This window comes from Gracilinanus agilis, chromosome 4, assembly GCF_016433145.1.
Source record: "Gracilinanus agilis isolate LMUSP501 chromosome 4, AgileGrace, whole genome shotgun sequence".
Taxonomy (NCBI): domain Eukaryota; kingdom Metazoa; phylum Chordata; class Mammalia; order Didelphimorphia; family Didelphidae; genus Gracilinanus; species Gracilinanus agilis.
In genome coordinates, this window is record NC_058133.1 from 400,379,759 (window position 1) to 400,397,450 (window position 17,692).

At 34.8% G+C, this 17,692-nt stretch overlaps 1 pseudogene; it reads left to right on the plus strand.

The window, feature by feature from the left end:
• Positions 1 to 4,655: 4,655 nt before the first annotated feature.
• On the plus strand, positions 4,656 to 5,657 carry LOC123245685 (annotated as a pseudogene).
• The last annotated feature ends 12,035 nt before the right edge of the window (positions 5,658 to 17,692 follow it).

Below are 17,692 nucleotides of genomic sequence, written 5' to 3' on the forward strand. Positions count from 1 at the left end.
ATTTTATCCTGTCTGTGCATCTGTTACGTTTTATCTCAATCTTATAGTTGTGTTTATGTGATAGTTCCCTTGGAAAACTATTTCCTAATTTTCTATGGACACATCCATCATAGTGTCACCTTTCACAATACTTTATACCTAACTGAAGCAGGCAAGCAATGAGCAATTAGCAAACCTTTACTATGGACCCTCTAAGGTGAAAAGTTTGGAAAATAAATACAAGCAAAACAAAAGATAGTTACTGCCCTCAAGTGGCTTATATTCTAATGATAGAAGACAACTTATTAAAAAGACCTGAAAAACCAAAAATGGGAGTAGGAAGTGGGGAGAAGGTATCAACATGGGTATGGGAAGATCCTGGAAGGAATTTGCCACAGGGATAAAGGGATCAGCAAAAAGGAGGGATGTTCAGAGTGAGATGGCAACTGAGTCCTGGTGGCAGTCAGAAGTACAGCTGTGAATAGAATGCTCAAGCTGTAACAATTCCTAAGGTGAAGGACTACAAAAGGAATTTAATAATAAAAAGAGAAAATATCTCTTGTATAAAATCAGATTATATTCAATTGAACTGAATTGAATTAATAGTCTCAGGATAGTTTTTATGTGACTTGGTTTAAAGGAATCCTTCAGAACCTTGTTAATTATTACAAAAGCATTTGCCCAGAAAACTGTGCAAGGTTTTTTTAATTAAATGTTTAAATTCTTAATGATAATGAACTTATAACCCAATAGTTTAAATCAGTTTTAATCGAACTACAAAATGTGTTTTATCTACCTGTATAAAACTCTGAAAACATTAGATACCAAAATATGCTTTCTCAACTAATGAAAGCATAATTATTATTATTTTATAGTAGTATATTTTTAGTCTTTCAAAATGTTCCAACTTCCATTGACTCCATTTGATAAGAACAGGGTACAGAAAATCATATTCATGTTTTGTTGATTCTTCTATTTTTTCCTTATTTCCTTCCTTCTTCCTTCCTTTTTCACTTTCCATAAGTTGATATAGTGTCATTATTTATAGTATAGATTGTAGAGTATATATAATATATATGTATATAGTATAGATTATAGTATTGTATAGATTTTTGAGGAAGAAGGGACTTCTGAAGCTAAAGAGTGAAGACCTCTTCTTTTATAGATAAAGAAAGTTAGGAAACAAAGGTAATGGTGAAGTTAAGTGACTTGTCCGATGTCACATAAATAGTAAGCACCTGAGGAAATATTTGAACCCAGATCTTTCTGACCCTAAACCCAGTGCCCTATCCAGTGTGCCATGTTCTCTCTCCTGTAAAATAATCCTCTACAATATTTCTCACATTGTTTTTACTTCAGCACGCATTTCATATTATTAAAAAGTGAGGTTTAAAGGAAGGTAGTTGGCAAAAAGGAACTAAATACTTGGGCTCAATGAGAAAGTAAGGAGGCAAAGGAGCACAGACATTCTGAGAGTTAAAGAAGCTGATATAGCTGTCAAGCAAATAGATGAACAAAGTCAATGATCAAGTAACTATGGGGTATTTGTGCTCTGTTTCAGGGAAGAATGAGTAATAATGTCCACTGGTATTAATAGGGCACTCACTGACTCATAACAATTCAATAAGCAGAAATAAGTCATTCATTAAGGCATTCCAACACCTTCTGAAGGGACACTTGTGGATAAATGGCTCCCATCCATCCACGGGTTCTAGCTAGTTTTATTATTGGTTCTAATGCACAGTATCAGCAATAATGAAGGTGAGTCATGGCTTGTTACTGCTAACAAGTGAGCATGGTTTTAAAATCGTGAAGAGAAGAACTTGTAAAACAAACAATAAGTCATCTCTCTTATGAGGGAACTTTCATCAGACCTAGGATGGCAGGCATTATTAAGGAAATGTCAGAAGCTATGTGCTACTTGCCTAGAGGACCTTCTTTGCAAAAACATCTGTACAAAACATCAGAAAAGTTCTGAGTTGCTTTTCTTCCCTCCCCACAAATTTTTAAAATAATTAAAAAAAACGTACATGCTTCCACTAATCAACTGTTGGTATACAAATCAAAACTTTTATTGCCATCGTCTCATAATTTTCATGTCTTAAGACTTTAAGGAAGTCACTTGACCTACCTGTCAAATCTCAATTGCTTTATGTGTAAATTATGAGACTAGACTTGATGACCTCTATTATTCATTCTGGCTCTAAATCTATGATATTGTGATCATATTTACAGTGCCTTCATTATTTTTTGAAAAATAACTTCCTTTATCAGAGACTGATTGAACCAGTGATTAAAAGGGGGATTCTAAGTGATAAGACAATGCATAGCATTATGTCCAAAAGTGAGTTTACTTTAATTCTCCATTAAATAATTTATATACAAAGATTATATTATTAAATTGGTCTAGAAAAGTATTATTTTGTTTTTCTCGGAAGTCATATGCATGCATGAGTACAATAAAGAAGAAGGTTACTCCCCCACCCTTACAAATAAATATGATTAAAGTTCAGAGTTTATTTTTCTAAGCTTTTAAACTGGTCAGGATTGGAGTTCTGAAAAAGGAGTCACTTCTACTCATCTTGTACTGATTTCAGGTTCACTGCACAGTGACAGGCCCAAATTTACATAAGAATGTGTCCTTGGCTACTTATTCACAGTACATGCTTGTGACATCAGCCACACTCTTTATCCTGGGAATTGGTGTGCACTAGATAGCTGTCTCTCCTGCTAGGTAGGGGTTACATTGCAGCTCATGAATGCTGATCCCCCAGCTAAATTCAGTCTGTCAGTGTCTCATTCTTTTAGGCAGAGCAATGGTAAGCATGTTTATCAAAATTTGTTTACTGTTTAGGTCAAAGTCTCTACTGTGATCTACATATAATGTGGGATAAAAATTAACAATATAAAGTTCTTGCCCTCAAATAGCTTATTATTTAGTTGGGGTAATTAGACATATACACACAGGAAAGAACGTGGGAACAATGCAAAACATTAAAGTTGTAGGGAATAGATAATACATCTTGTAGGGGTTCATATAAGATGAAGATAAATCTAGTGTGGAGAAATCTACTAAGATTGAAGAAATCAAGTAAATCCAGCGTGGAGAAGTTCACAATGGAATTTAGTATGGCAGAATGAAGAAACAATCTTTGGAATCTTTTATCTGCAAAACAAGATTTGAAGTTTTAGTGCTTTGTGGAAGATATATTGACTCCGATTTTTGTAAAACAGTGACCTGTTTTACAGTATTTGTTATTTTTATTTCCTCTCCCCACTGAAGAAAAAATAAGAAATCTCTCATAACAAAAATTCATAGTTGATCAAAACAAATCCCCACATTGATTACTTCCCAAAATATGTAACTCATTCTTCACTTAAAGTCCATCAATCTACTTGTAAGGAGGGAGGGATTTAGCATGTTTGAACTTCAAAGAAAAAAGATTTCAAAAGGCAGAAGATATGTATGAAATCTAAAGTGTTTTTTTTTATGAAGTCTAGATGTTTCTATCTTGCCTATAATGGAAGGTCAATGAATACTTATGGATGAGAACCCTTTGCTGATTAGCACACAAGTTTTAACTTGCTTCATTTCCAATTTAGACATGTTTACATTTCCTTAGTAATTCTATTGACTCCCTACTTCTAGGGGCTTGTCATATTGGTGACATATTTAATGTGAACAACTGATGTATTCCGTGCCATATTAATTGAGCTAAAATGATTCACCAATCTCAGGCTCCCCAAAAGCAGGAATTAAAGGAGCATGTCACATATCTAGCAACTTAAAGAATTCGAGGATCAATTTAATACTATTGAACATTTACAGAGTAAGGAAAAAGAACTCCATATTAAGGGACAAGGAAGATGTTGGTATAACTAGACCAGAGGGAGCATGGGAAAAGTAGTAAGTAGTTGAATAGGTAAAGTGTAGTCAGTCTATGCTGGGCCTTGAAAGACACATACTATATAGGTCTTATATTTATATTTATTTGTTTTAAAAATTGATAACTATTTCACTGTCATTAGTTTTATTTTTAAGGTATTTTATTCCTATTTCACTTTCAAAAACTTTAATAACCTACTTATGAGAAAGAATGCTATGCACATTGAGAGAAATAATTTTGTTGGTAGAAACTCAGAAGAAAAACATATGACTTATCACTTGTTTATATGGGTTTATGCATTGGGGTTTTCATTTTAAAAGATTGCTTTAGTGTAGAAATGAATAATATGTAAATAAGTATCAAGTGATAACATTAGTATAACCCAATGGAATTGATTGTTGGCTCTTGGAGGGGAGAGGGGAAAGGGGAAGGAAAGAAAATGAATCATGAAAACATGGAAAATGTTTTTAAAGAATAATAAAAATTTTAAATGCAAAAAAAACCCAACCTTTAAGAACCTGTACCTTTCTTATTCATATACTCCATTCTGCTCCATGTACTCTGTGATGCAGTGGCACTGGCATCTTTTAATGTTACTTGACCAAGGAACTCCACCTTCTACCTCTATTCATTTTCAGTGATTGCTCTCCAATATTTAAAAATTAATTCCACTTCATCTCTACCTCCTCGATTTCCTAGCTTCCATGAATCCAGGAGCAGCAGTCTCATGTACATCTCTGACTTCTTCATAGCCTGACCAGCAATCTTAGATTCCCCCCCCCCAAGAAGATGGGAACTGTCAAGGATCAGCTGATTGTGAATATCCTAAAGGAAGACCAGTCACCCCAAAACAAGATAACTTGTTGGGGTTGGTATGGTTGGCATGGCATTTGCCATGAGTATCTTAATGAAGGATTTGGCTGATGAATTTGCCCTAGTTGATGTTATAGAAGACAAACTAAAGAGAGAGATGATGGATCTCCAACATGGCAGCCTTTTCCTCAAAATACTAAAGATCATCTCTAGCAAAGATTATTTATTCTGTGACTGTAAACTCAAAGCTGGTTGTGATTACTGCTGGGGCATGTCAGCAGGAAGGAGAAAATCGTCTTACTTTGGTCCAGTGTAATGTGAATATCTTTAAGTTCATCAATCCCAGTATTGTTAAATGCGGCCCTGATTGCAAGTTGCTCGTTGTCTCCAATGCAGTGGATATTTTGACATATGTGGCCCAGAAGCTAAATGGCTTTCCTAAAAACTGTGTTATTGGAAGTGGTTGCAATCTGGATTCTGCCCACTTCTGTTACCTGATTGGGGAGAAACTTGGTATCCACTCTTCCAGAAGTCATGGATGGATCCTTGAGGAACATGGAGACTCATGTATTCCTGAATGGAGTGGTGTGAATGTTACTGGTGTTTCTCTGAAGACGTTTCATCCTGCTCTAGGAACTGATGGTGATTCAGAGCAGTGGGAAGATGTTCACAAACAGGTAGCTGAAAGTGCTTATGAAGTGATCAAGTTGAAGAGCTACACTTCCTGGGCCACTGGATTGTCTGTGGCACACCTGGCAGAAAGCATCATGAAGAATCTTAGGAGAGTGCCTCCGATGTCCACCATGATTAAGGGTCTCTATGGCATGAATGAAGATGTCTTCCTTAGTGTTCCATGTATCTTGGGGCTAAATAGCATTTCAGATTTGGTAAAGGATACCTTGACTCTGGAGGAAGAGGCCCATTTAAAGCAGAGTGCAAACACTTTTGGGGGAGATCCAGAAGGAACTGCAGTTGTAGATCCTTCTTATATGCTTCCACTTTACTGTCTAGAGAACATGATAGTGGGTTAAAGAATTATGTCTGATGCACATTTCAAGTGGGTCAAATCCTTTCTCTGATGAGTGATTCAATACCAATAGAAAGCAGAAATATAAAACCTATGAACACACTCTAGTCTCCTCCTAAAGTTAGAGATGGGCAATAGTACAGTGACTCCTATTTGATAAACCCTCTTTGTTAAATCCTGTTGCTTGCATAGTGATGCTGGGTGTGACTTGTCTGGTACCAAAGTCAGGAAGTACTTGTGGTCAAGCTCAGTCAGCTCCCCACAGGTATGTTACTGCCTGCCTTTGAGGCACTACCAGTGCCCAGTTCCCTTAGATCCAAAAGTCAGTTTTTGGTTCCTGGATGTACACCACCTTACAGTAGTAATACTCTGCCAATGGGCTGATTACTTTTGGGACCCCCTTCCCCATTAGGGTTCTACAACATGGCCCCATGCATCACTTTTCCAGAGGACCCAGTTCTGTCTACTATATATCAGTAGTTGTACATTTTAATTATATAAAAAGGATCTATATAGGTACAACAATACAAACCAATTCATCAAGTGTCATACTAACCCAAATATTGAATAAACCACAAATAACTTAAAACTTAAAAACAAAAAACAAACAAAAAGATGATTCTGAAAAGTGGCCGGAGGATTTAGAAGATTGGGAAGTGATTCTATGACACCAAAAATGCTGAGAATTCCTGGTTTAGAATCATTCCACGTATTAAAAAGAAAAAAGAAAAAACTAATCACAGAAAAATTGTGATAAAGGTTGTAATTCAATAACATTTTTGTTTAAGGAAAATTAGATGGATTAGTCAAGTGGTTTGGAGTAGGATGAACATGGAATCATAGAATCCTCAATTAACTAGTATGAATAGTTGAAGGATTGTTCTCATTGGAAAAGAATCAGTGGAACATTTCAAAGAAAGAATCAATATGACTTGATCTCTAAAAATCAAGGATAGAGAGACATAAGTAAAAAAAAATAATACTAGATATTGTACCAGGATGGTTTTAGGTTGGTGATATTAGCAAAGGAATTTGATTTGTGTTTCTTTTCCAACTATTCTATACATACATGTTCATGTATATGTTGTCTCTCCTATGGCAGTGTGAGTTTCTTGATTTCAGAAATTGTTTAGTTTTTTACTTATTATCCTGAGAAAGAAAAGAATTAAATAGGCATTTATTAATCATCTACTATGTTTTAGTCATGTGCTAAGCTCCTTAGAAATATTTATTGTTTCTTCACAACAACCCTAAGAAGTCAATGTTATTATTAACCTAATTTTACACATGAGGAAACAGATGCAGATGGATAAGTGACTTGACCAGAATCACATAGAAAGCATATGCCTGAGGCTAGATTTGAACTCAGGTCTAGATTCCAGGATCAACTTTATATTTATTATTTCACTTCACCATTTAGTACAATGCCTATTATCTTAACTATTATAGGTATCAATAAATATTTATTATTTACTTGTGACTATCCCAGTTTTCTATTAGAATCTAATTTGATGTCATTACAAAAATATTTTCTCCAGTGTAGAATTGTTCTAAGAGAATGATCTACTCAGACACCATCTAGGTAAGCATAATTATTAAAAGATATTCATTGAAAAAAAAGATATTCATTGAATTCAACTTCACTGATCTTCTGTCCAGATATGAATTTCATTGATGTGGTATGGCAAAGTGTAGTCTCTCACAATGACTGTAGAAAGCTGGCTCATTTACTGTACTGATCTTACTTTATAAGTGGGAAAATTCAAAATAAGTAGTCTGCCAAATAGTCTGAATTTCTGACATTTTCAGCAAAGCATTCCTAAATATAAATCTAAAACCACAGGTTAGCTGCCAAAATATTTGCTTCTACAATTTTCCTTGTCAACTGGGTCAGCAGGGATCACTATTAATTTTCCTATGAGTTTGCATAGTTGGCTAAATGTTTGAATAGGAAGAAAGGGGAATTCCAGAATACTCATGAGAAGAATTATCTTCATGAAAGAAATATAGACTTTGCTTTCTTACCTCACTCTTTTCCCTTCCTCTCCCTTACCTTCCTTTGCTTTCCTTAAAACTCCAATAGAGTATTCCTCCCAACTTGCTCTCATCCGTGTTTTGGATCTCTAAAGAATGACTGTTGCCTCACTTTCTAAGAGTAAACCAATGAATCCAACTTACTAACAATGCAGATCCTAAACTACCTTAAAAATTAGATGCTAGACTCAAGATCATCTAACCAGGATTCTTGTGATTCAGTCATGTCTAATTATTTATGACTCCATTTGGAGCTTTCTTGGTAAAGATACAGAAGTGGTTTTCCATTTCCTTCTCCATCTCATTTTACACATGAGGAAACTGAGGCAAATAGGGTTAAGTAACTTGCCCAAGGTTGCACAGCTACTAAATGCCTAAGGTCAGATTTAAACTCAAGAAGATGAGTCTTCTCCAGGTCTGGGCTCTATCCAGCATCACCTAGCTGCCTGACTTGGATTAAGAAATGTTACAACCATCTAATGAAATAATTTCATCTTATAATTAGGAAAATGAACACAAGAAACTTTAAATGACTTGACCAGTTGTTAGTATCTAAGATAGGATTCAAATATAGTTGTTTTTTTAAATCTTAGTCCATTATAGTACAGTTACCTTCCTTTTCAATTAGGTCTTAGTTAAGAGTATTTGAATAGTATAGTATATATAATAGTTATGAAATCTTCCTCCCATAAATCTTGAACACACTCACACATAAATATACAAGACTTCCATGGGAAGAATAGAGTCAAAAGGATTACGGGGATGGAGCCAAGATGGAGGAGTAACTAGAATAGCAGCTCCATTTCACCACGAAAATCTTCTCCAACCAAGATTAAAATATAGCCACAAAATGAATACAGGAGTGAAAGAACCAAGGAGATAGAGTGAAACAAACTTCAAATGAAAGAAAAATCCAAAAGGTAGGCAGAGACCATCTAGAGAATTGAGGTAAGAGGGGATCAGAGAAAGCAGGAGGCATAGCAGTGAGTAAAAAGCAAGTGAAAAGCAAACTACAACCACACCCCCACACCCCAAAACCTATAATTAGAGAGGAACAATGAGCAAACAACAAAAAAGCACCTAATTTTAAAGAATGTTTATGAAGACAAAGAGCAAGGCACAAACACAAAAGGGGACAGTGAATGCAAAGGAAACACACACAAAGTCCAAAAGAAAAATATAGATTGGACACTGAGCCTGGAAGAGTTAAAAAAAGACTTCAAGAATCAATTAAAAGATGTAGGGGAAAAGTAGGGAGGAGAAATGAAAGTGATGCAAGAAGAAATGGGCCAATTGAAAAAGGAGAATCAAAGACTGATGGTAGAAAAACAGGCTAAAAAATCAGAATCGATCATCTAGAAATCAATTAATTCACAAGAAATCAAGAAACAATAAAGCAAAACCAAAGCAATGAAAAAAACAGAAAAAAAACAAACATGAAATATCTTACTGAAAGAAAAAATGGACCCAGAAAATAGATCTAGGAGAGACACTCTGAGAATTATTGGATTACCTGAAAGCCAATATGAAGAAGAAAAACCTTTGGATATCATATTTCAAGAATTTGTCAAAGATAACTGCCCAGAGATCCTTGATCAAGAAAATAAAATTGAAATTAAAAGAATTCACAGATTGCCTCCAGAAAAAAAATCCTCAATCAACAACTTCCAGGAATGTAATAGGTAAATTGAAGAGCCACCAAGCCAAGGAAAAATACTTTAAGTATCCAGAAATAAATAATTCAAATACCATGGAGGTACAATCAAAATCACTCAGGACCTAGTGGCTTCTCTGTTAAAGGATTGAAAGACATGGAATATGATATTCAGAAAGGCCAAAGATTTGGATTTACAACCAAGAGTTACCTATCCAGCACAACTGAGTATATTCTTTCAGGGAAAAAATGGTCATTCAATAAGATGGAAGATTCCCAGGCATTCCTGAGGAATAAGCCAGACCTAAACAAAACATTTGAAGGCCAAATACGAGATACAATAGAAGCCCAGAAAGGTAAAGGGACCCATTAAAGTAAAATGTTTATATGTCCACATGGAAAGAGGATGTCTGTATTCTGAAAAATTATTCTTAGTATTATGATGATGTGCTATATATTACTCTATATAATGATATGATATATATGGAAATGTGATGATTTAGAACACTGTGTATGTATGATATGATAAGTCTGCATATGAATGAAATATAAAATCAATCAAGGGCTGGAAAAAAGAGGGTTGCACAGAATGAAAAGGGAAGGCAGAGATAAAAGGGGGTTAATTATGTGACATAAAGAGGGGAGGAAAGTCAATACAGAGAAGGGAGGATAAAAGTTGTTACAGGCAATGCTTAAACTTAACTACAGACCCATCTCCTTAATGAATCTAGATGCAAAAATCTTGAATGGAATACTTGCAAAAAGACTCCAGCAAGTGATCATAAGGATTATTCACTATGATTTGGTGGGATTTATACCAGGAATGCAAGGATTGTTTAATATTAGTAAAACCACCCACATAATTGACCATATCAATAATCAAAGCAAAAGAGATCACATGATTATATTAGTAGACGCAGAAAAAGCCTTTGACAAAATACAACACAGATTCCTATTGAAAGCACTAGAAAGCAGAGGAATAGAAGGGCCATTCTTTCAAATAATAAACATTATATATATATATATATATATATATATACATATATATATATATATATATCACTCTTTGAAGATATTATGGTATACTTAAAGAATCTCAGAATATCAACCAGAAAGGCTACTAGAAATAATTAACAACTTGAGTAAAGTTGTAGGGTAAACGATAAACTCACATAAATCATCAGCATTTCGATATATTTCCAACAAAACTCAGCAGCAGGAGTTAGAAAGAGAAACTCCATTTAAAGTCACTCTAAAAAATATAAAATATTTAGGAATCTATCTGCCAAGACAAACACAGGAATTATATGAACACAACTACAAAACACTTTTCACACAATTAAAATCAGATCTAAACAATTAGAAAAATGTTAATTGCTCCTGGGTAGGATGAGCTAATGTAACAAAAATGATAATCCTACCCAAGTTAATCTACTTATTCAGCTCCATATCTATCAAACTACCAAAACCCTTTTTTAAAAATAAAATTATAAAAAAATATAACAAAGTTCATTTGGAAGAACAAAAGATCAAGAATATCAAGGGAAATAATGAAAAAAAATGTGAAGGATGAGGGCCTAGCAGCAGCAGATCTTTAGCTTTGTTATAAAGCAGTGATCATCAAAACAATATGGTACTGGCTAAGAGACAGAAGGGTGGATGAATGGAATAGACTAGGATTTAATGACCTCAGCAAGCTAGTGTTCAATAAACCCAAAGATCCCAGCTTTTGGGACAAGAATTCACTATTTGACATAAACTGTGGGGAAAATTAGAAAACAGTATGGGGAAAAATTAGGTTTAGGTCAATATCTTACACCCAATACCAAGATAAATTCAAAATGGGTTAATGACTTAAATATAAATAGTGAAATCATAAATAAATTCAATGAACACAGAATAGTATAATTATCAGATCTGTGAGAAAGGAAGGAACTTAAAACCAAACAAGATCTAGAGAACATTGTAAATGTAATATGAATGACTTTGATTACATCAAATTAAAAATGTTTTGTACAAACAAAACTAATACAACCAAAATTAGAAATAAAGCAACAAACTGGGAGAACATTTTCATAGCAAAACTGTCTGACAAAGGTTTAATTTCCCAAATATATAAGGAACTAAGTCAACTTTACAAAAAAACAAACAAACAAACAAACAAACAAAAGCTATTCCCCAGTCAACAAATGGTCATGGGACATGAATAGGTAGTTTTCACATGAAGAAATAAAAACTATCAATAAGCACCTAAAAAGTGTTCTAAATCCTGTAATGCAAGGTGGCTAACAGAAACTTTTTGCTTCTGTAATTTCTAACAGTCACAAAGTCAATTAAACGTCTTAGAATCTTCAGAAAGTCAGTTAGAACTTAAAGATATAAATAGAGGTGAAGTTCCAACTGATGAGGCTTTTGCCTTCTGGTTTTTGCTGTGACTGGAGGCTTTTGCTTTGGCCTTTCCACTTGGCTTTGCTTCAGCCTTGGCCTGTACTTATCTTATCTTGGGGAAATTTAAACCTGTCTCATTTCTCTGGACCTCTCCCTGATCTCTCCATCCATATCCCTCCCCTTTCCCTGAATTTCCTGTGGGTCCTGGGTGGAAGGGAGGGCTTGGTGATTGAACATTGTGGGTTTTAGTTCCTTTAGATAATGAGAGTATCCTCAAAAAAGTTACTCTTATATTTAATAAGGACTTTACTTAAAAGGCAGTCAAATCTCCCGACTGGGAGAGCAGATGCTCTCAGTCTAAACCTCTCTGTGATCCATCCCCCACCATCACCCCTCTCCCTAGCAGCAGTTAGAAATCCTGAACCTCTTCCCTCTGACCAACCTGAGATTAATAAATCCCCTTGTTACCTACTCAAGCCTCTGGTGAATCATTGAATCAAAAATTGAAACAAGGCTAAGGAGGGAAGGAATCATTTTCTTTTATTTCTTGAAAGAACTGGGGGCATCCATCTTGGCAGGAAGTGCCTACCCAGGTCTTCCTCCAGCCAACAGTTTGACTGGCAGGGAGGGGCCCTCTCTACTCCTCCCTCAAGAGACTTTAGAAACTCAACAAGAGAAACCCTCCAGCCAAAACCTAAACATTTCTTACCTGCCCTAATTTCCTCCCCGTATCCTCTGTCTCAAGCCTCTGGGAATAAACCTGTTTGAGCTGCCCTCTTCTACATACCCCATTTCCTTTATCTCCTGTATACCTTCCAGTACCTTCTTTCCTCCTCCAATCACTTTATAATCACCTATATCCCTTTATCTTTCCTCACACTCAAATTGCCCTCTTTGACCCACTCAGATTATTTACTTCTTGATAACAATCCCTACTGATAAGAGAAATGCAAATTAAAATAACTCTGAGGTACCACCTTACACCTGGCAGACAGGCCAATATGCCAGCAAAGGAAAGTGATAAATGTTGGAGGGGATGTGGCAAAATTGGGATACTAATACATTGCTGGTGGAGTTGTGAATTAATCCAACCATTCTGGAGGGCAATTTGGAATTATCACCAAAAAGCTTTAAAAGAATGCCTCCCCTAAGACCCAGCCATACCACTGTTGGGTTTTTACTCCAAAGATATATTAAGGAAAAAGACTTGTACAAAAATATCTACAATTGCTCTCTTTATGGTGGCAAAAATTAGAAAATGAAGCATCATCCATCAATTGGGGATTGGATGAAGAAGTTGTGGTATCTGATAGTAATGGAATATTATTGTGCTGAAAGGAATAATTAACTGGCAGAATTTCTTGTGAAATGGAAAGACCACCAGGAATTAATGCAGAGCAAAAGGAGCAGAAGAACTAGGAGAACATTGTACATAGAGACTGATACATTATGGCACAATCAAATGTAATAGGCTTTTCTGCTAGCAGCAATGCAATGACCCAAAATAATCCAGAGGAATTTATGAGGAACTTTTCCACATCCAGGGAAAGAACTGTGGGAAAATAAATACAGAGGAAAAACATATGATTGATCATATAGTTTGATCAGGATATGATTAGTATTTTGATGTTAAAAGATCCCTCTATTGCAAATATGAATAACATGGAAATAAGCTTTGAATAATGATACATGTAAAATCCAGTGGAACTGCTTATCAGCTCTGCGAGGGGGAGGGAAAAGGGAAGGATCATGAATCATGGAATCATGGAAAAAATATTCTAAATAAAAAAGGAAAAAAAAGATTATACTCAAAATTCAAGAAAATTGGTAGGAAAAGCCATGTTTAAGGTATTTATTTCACAAAGGAAATTCACAATTCTTGGTACTTCTGGATTTGTACTTTTTTATCTTCATAGACTTCTCTCATTACCCATTAAAAAAATAGATTATATAGCAACATCTAAATCTCTCAAAAATACTCTTAGTAATGAGGCAGAGAAATACAACCTGGACTATCTCTGTAAAGCTAATATCATAGACTCACAAGAAAAAAAAATATTTATCTCCATCAGGAAAAGTACCAAAGACAGACACATCATAACAGCTCAGGAGAAGACATAGACTGCCATGTACAAACACATAAATCTCTGCCTACTAAAGTCAAACACACAAAATAGAACCAGAAAACATTGCCATTCACTTTCTAAGCTTCAGAAGTTTATCAGGGTCTTAATCTTACTTTGCTTAAAACCATATCTTCCCATAACAGTTAGAACCAACTAATGGTTCTGACAGAAGGTACAACCCATCTTCCTTAAATATACTAATTCCACAATGTCAATAACATCCTGTACTTGTGTCAGTGGTTATGGTGGCATAATTATGAACTATGTAGTACAGTCAGTTCTGCTATTGTCCCAAACTACTGTATTAATGCATACCTCTTAATTATTTTGTAAGTTGTTAAATGGAAAGATGGTTCATTCTGAACAGTGCTGTACAAAAAAGAAATGTAGTTCTCTGACATAAGGTATTTTTAACATGAGGATCTCTAGTCCAAAAGTCCCTCTGAAATGAAAAGTATTTTACTTGAGCATGAATGAATCCAACTTATACCTGCTGCGGATATGTATGCCTATACTTGCTGTGATATGTTGCTACCAATGTGACTAAAATATATTTAGTTACTTTATGCTTATATAGAGACTAAAAATTTCAATCACTAAAATGGGGGTGGGGAGACACAATTAACTAATTGACAAATAGATCACTGAAAAAAGCCTAATTGTCCTTTGACATGGGCATGGGCTAATCTTTTCTAGTAATCCCATTTCCTTTTGGAGAAGCCACATACGATGTAAGTGATTAAAATATTTCAATTCACAATTTTGGAAAAAAATTTGTTATTTCAAATTAAAATATTATTGTATTAGTGGTATAATCCTAATCAAGGCACTTGACTTCTCTGGTCCTCAATTACATCATCTATCAAATGAGAGTTTTAGATTAGTTGATCTCTAACATCTCTTCCAACTCTAATTATAGGACCCTATATTCCTAAATGCCCTTTTTTATTACTGACTAAAGCCCTCTCTCCCTGCCAAAAAAAGTATGCATTAAAGAAGCTATTTAAGTATAAAGAAAAAAAAACTTTAAAAGCTAGTTGCTGTTTTTGAATTTGTACTTTCCTAAAAATACAAAGTATTTTAACACGAATCCACATAATACAGAAACTGTGTAATCAGTAACACATTATCTATGGGAGAGACATATTTTTAGTTAGATGAAAAGAAAAATGCATCACTTCTGTCTTTGGACTGTGGAGGTTGAATGTGTCATAGAAATGCTGGCAATAAAGATGTGTCAGACCTAGACAACTCATTTCCCTTTACAATGGGCAACTGTAATGGCCTTGATTATTTTGAGTGGTTATTTTCCTCTTGGCACTTTGTAAAATAGATATTTAGCTCACTCTTTTTTATACTTACTCACTTTCCTAAAGGACAAATAATAATAAAGTTCAGGAAGATTTTAAAAGCAGTTTTTGGAAAGTCAAAGCTTTTTTAAAACAGTTTTCAAATGACTAAATCTTTCAATGAAAGAAACTTGCTTATGAAAGATTTTTGTCATACTTTCCAAGGAGCCATCTTTTGCAGTTCTGTGTTGTATTCGCTATGATCACACACACATTTTCAAGACTTGAAAGGAAAGACCAAAAAAGGGTTATTTAAAAGTAATTAATCAATACTTTTTTCAAAGAAATAATTGAAAATCAGAAGGATTGGTACTAACATATCTCTTCATAGTCTGTTCTATAGCCTCTCTAGGATGCCAACTTGCATAAAACTGAGAGTCTTAAAGGCAGCAATCAAAATCCCTATTCTTGATTAACTATTACCAGATTTTCATCAACTAGGTAGAAGATTTTTTAAAAAGTTTTTATTTACTTATTTTTAAGTAGGAATTGAGGAATTAAATAATGATTCCTTTATCCCTGCTTTGACCAAATGAAAAACATTAGAAATGTTATGAAAAATATACAGTGATATTTGGGGTAAGCCAGGTATTTGATTCCCTATAATCTTGGTCATATGATAATCTGGAAAGAATGAGTAATAAATAGTGTAACTAAACATTCAAGTTTGACTGGATTAACTCTCCTCTTCTGGAATGGACTAGACTCAAGCCAATCTCATGGTTTATATTTGATAACGAAACAAAATGAAACACTTTTAAGCCATTTGAGAGTTAACAAAAGAATACTTTCTTATCTGTAACATGGAAAGGTTATCCAATAATGATATTCATTGAAGACACCTTATGTTAATTTTATTCCCAGAGTATTCCATTGAGGTCCACTACTAGAGCATTAAAGAATTTCAGGAGAGATTCTTGGAGTGTTTTGTACTCAGGCACATGACAGATGATTTTAATAGCCTCAGCCTTTATTCTCCTGAAGCAAATACATTTTAAGAATGGTTTCAATACCTTCTAGGGAAAAAAATCTAGCTTACATAAGATAAAGGTAGGATACTTCTTCCACAATATTTATTCTTCTATTAGGTAGCCTGATTCAGTTCAGAGCTCCTAACAATATGTAGCACTCCAATGAGGGAGTCCAGTACATATGCAAAAATTTTCTGTTTGGTAAGATTGCCTACAAAAGACACTTGAAAGCTTCTTCAAGGAGATAAGAGGCCTGAAGTCTGTGTGAATATTATGTATTGGCTTCCTATGTGATGGAGAACAAACTTTTCACTTTGACTATATAGCCAAAGCTGTCAATATTGTTTAAATAGCCTGATTCATCACATGTTTAACTTTTGATGTCTTCAGATCTTAAGATTAAATTGAATCCTTTAAATCATAATTCATGAGACCCTGATGCAAGAGGGATAGGATAACAAGGTCCTCTTCCTTCTCCCACCCCAATTCTGAAAGTATATAGTTCTAAAATATTAATTTATATTTTTACCCTTTTCATTTGTTCTTCCCTGTTCTAGGTAAAGGAAATGAAATCACTGGGCTGTCATGGGAGTATGAGCCATGGGAAACTCAGAGTCCAGGAAATCAGGATTGATATTAGTCAGATCTGCAGTGATACTTTAAAGGAGCTCCAGCCATTCAAACTTGGTAAGTCTAATGTTATATAGAAACTAAGTTCAACTACATAATGGGCAATTATATCAATAAAATATGTTAGGAGAAATGTTTTAATTTCGTTTTTGATAACTATTTGAAATAAATATTTCTTTGATAACACGAATCCAACAATAAGTAGTTAAATGGAATAATTATATTAGTCACTAAAGCATGAAAAATAAGATCAATATAGATACTGAGAGAATGAGCCAAAGGCAGAGGAAAGAAAAACTCCTACAACATAGAGTACCAAGAACTCTTTTTTTTTTAAAGTGTCAGAGATGTTTTATTTCTTTTTTTTTAACATTTATTAATAATCATTTTTAACATGGTTACATGATTCATGCTCCTACTTTCCACTTCACCCCCTGCACCCCCCCCCACCCATGGCCGACGCACATTTCCACTGGTTTTGTCATGTGTCCTTGATCAAGACCTATTTCCAAATTGTTGGTGGTTGCATTGGTGTGGTAGTTTCGAGTCCACATCCCCAATCATGTCCACCCCGACCCATACGTTCAAGCAGTTGCTTTTCTTATATGTTTCCTCTTCTTTAGTCCTTCCTCTGAATGTGGGTAGCGTTCTTTACCATAAATCCCTCAGAACTGTCCTGGGTCATTGCATTGTTGCTGGTACAGAAGCCCATTACATTCAATTTTACCACAGTATATCAGTCTCTGTGTACAATGTCCTTCTGGTTCTGCTCCTTTCACTCTGCATCAGTTCCTGGAGGTCTCTCCAGTTCGCCTGGAACTTCTCCAGTTTATT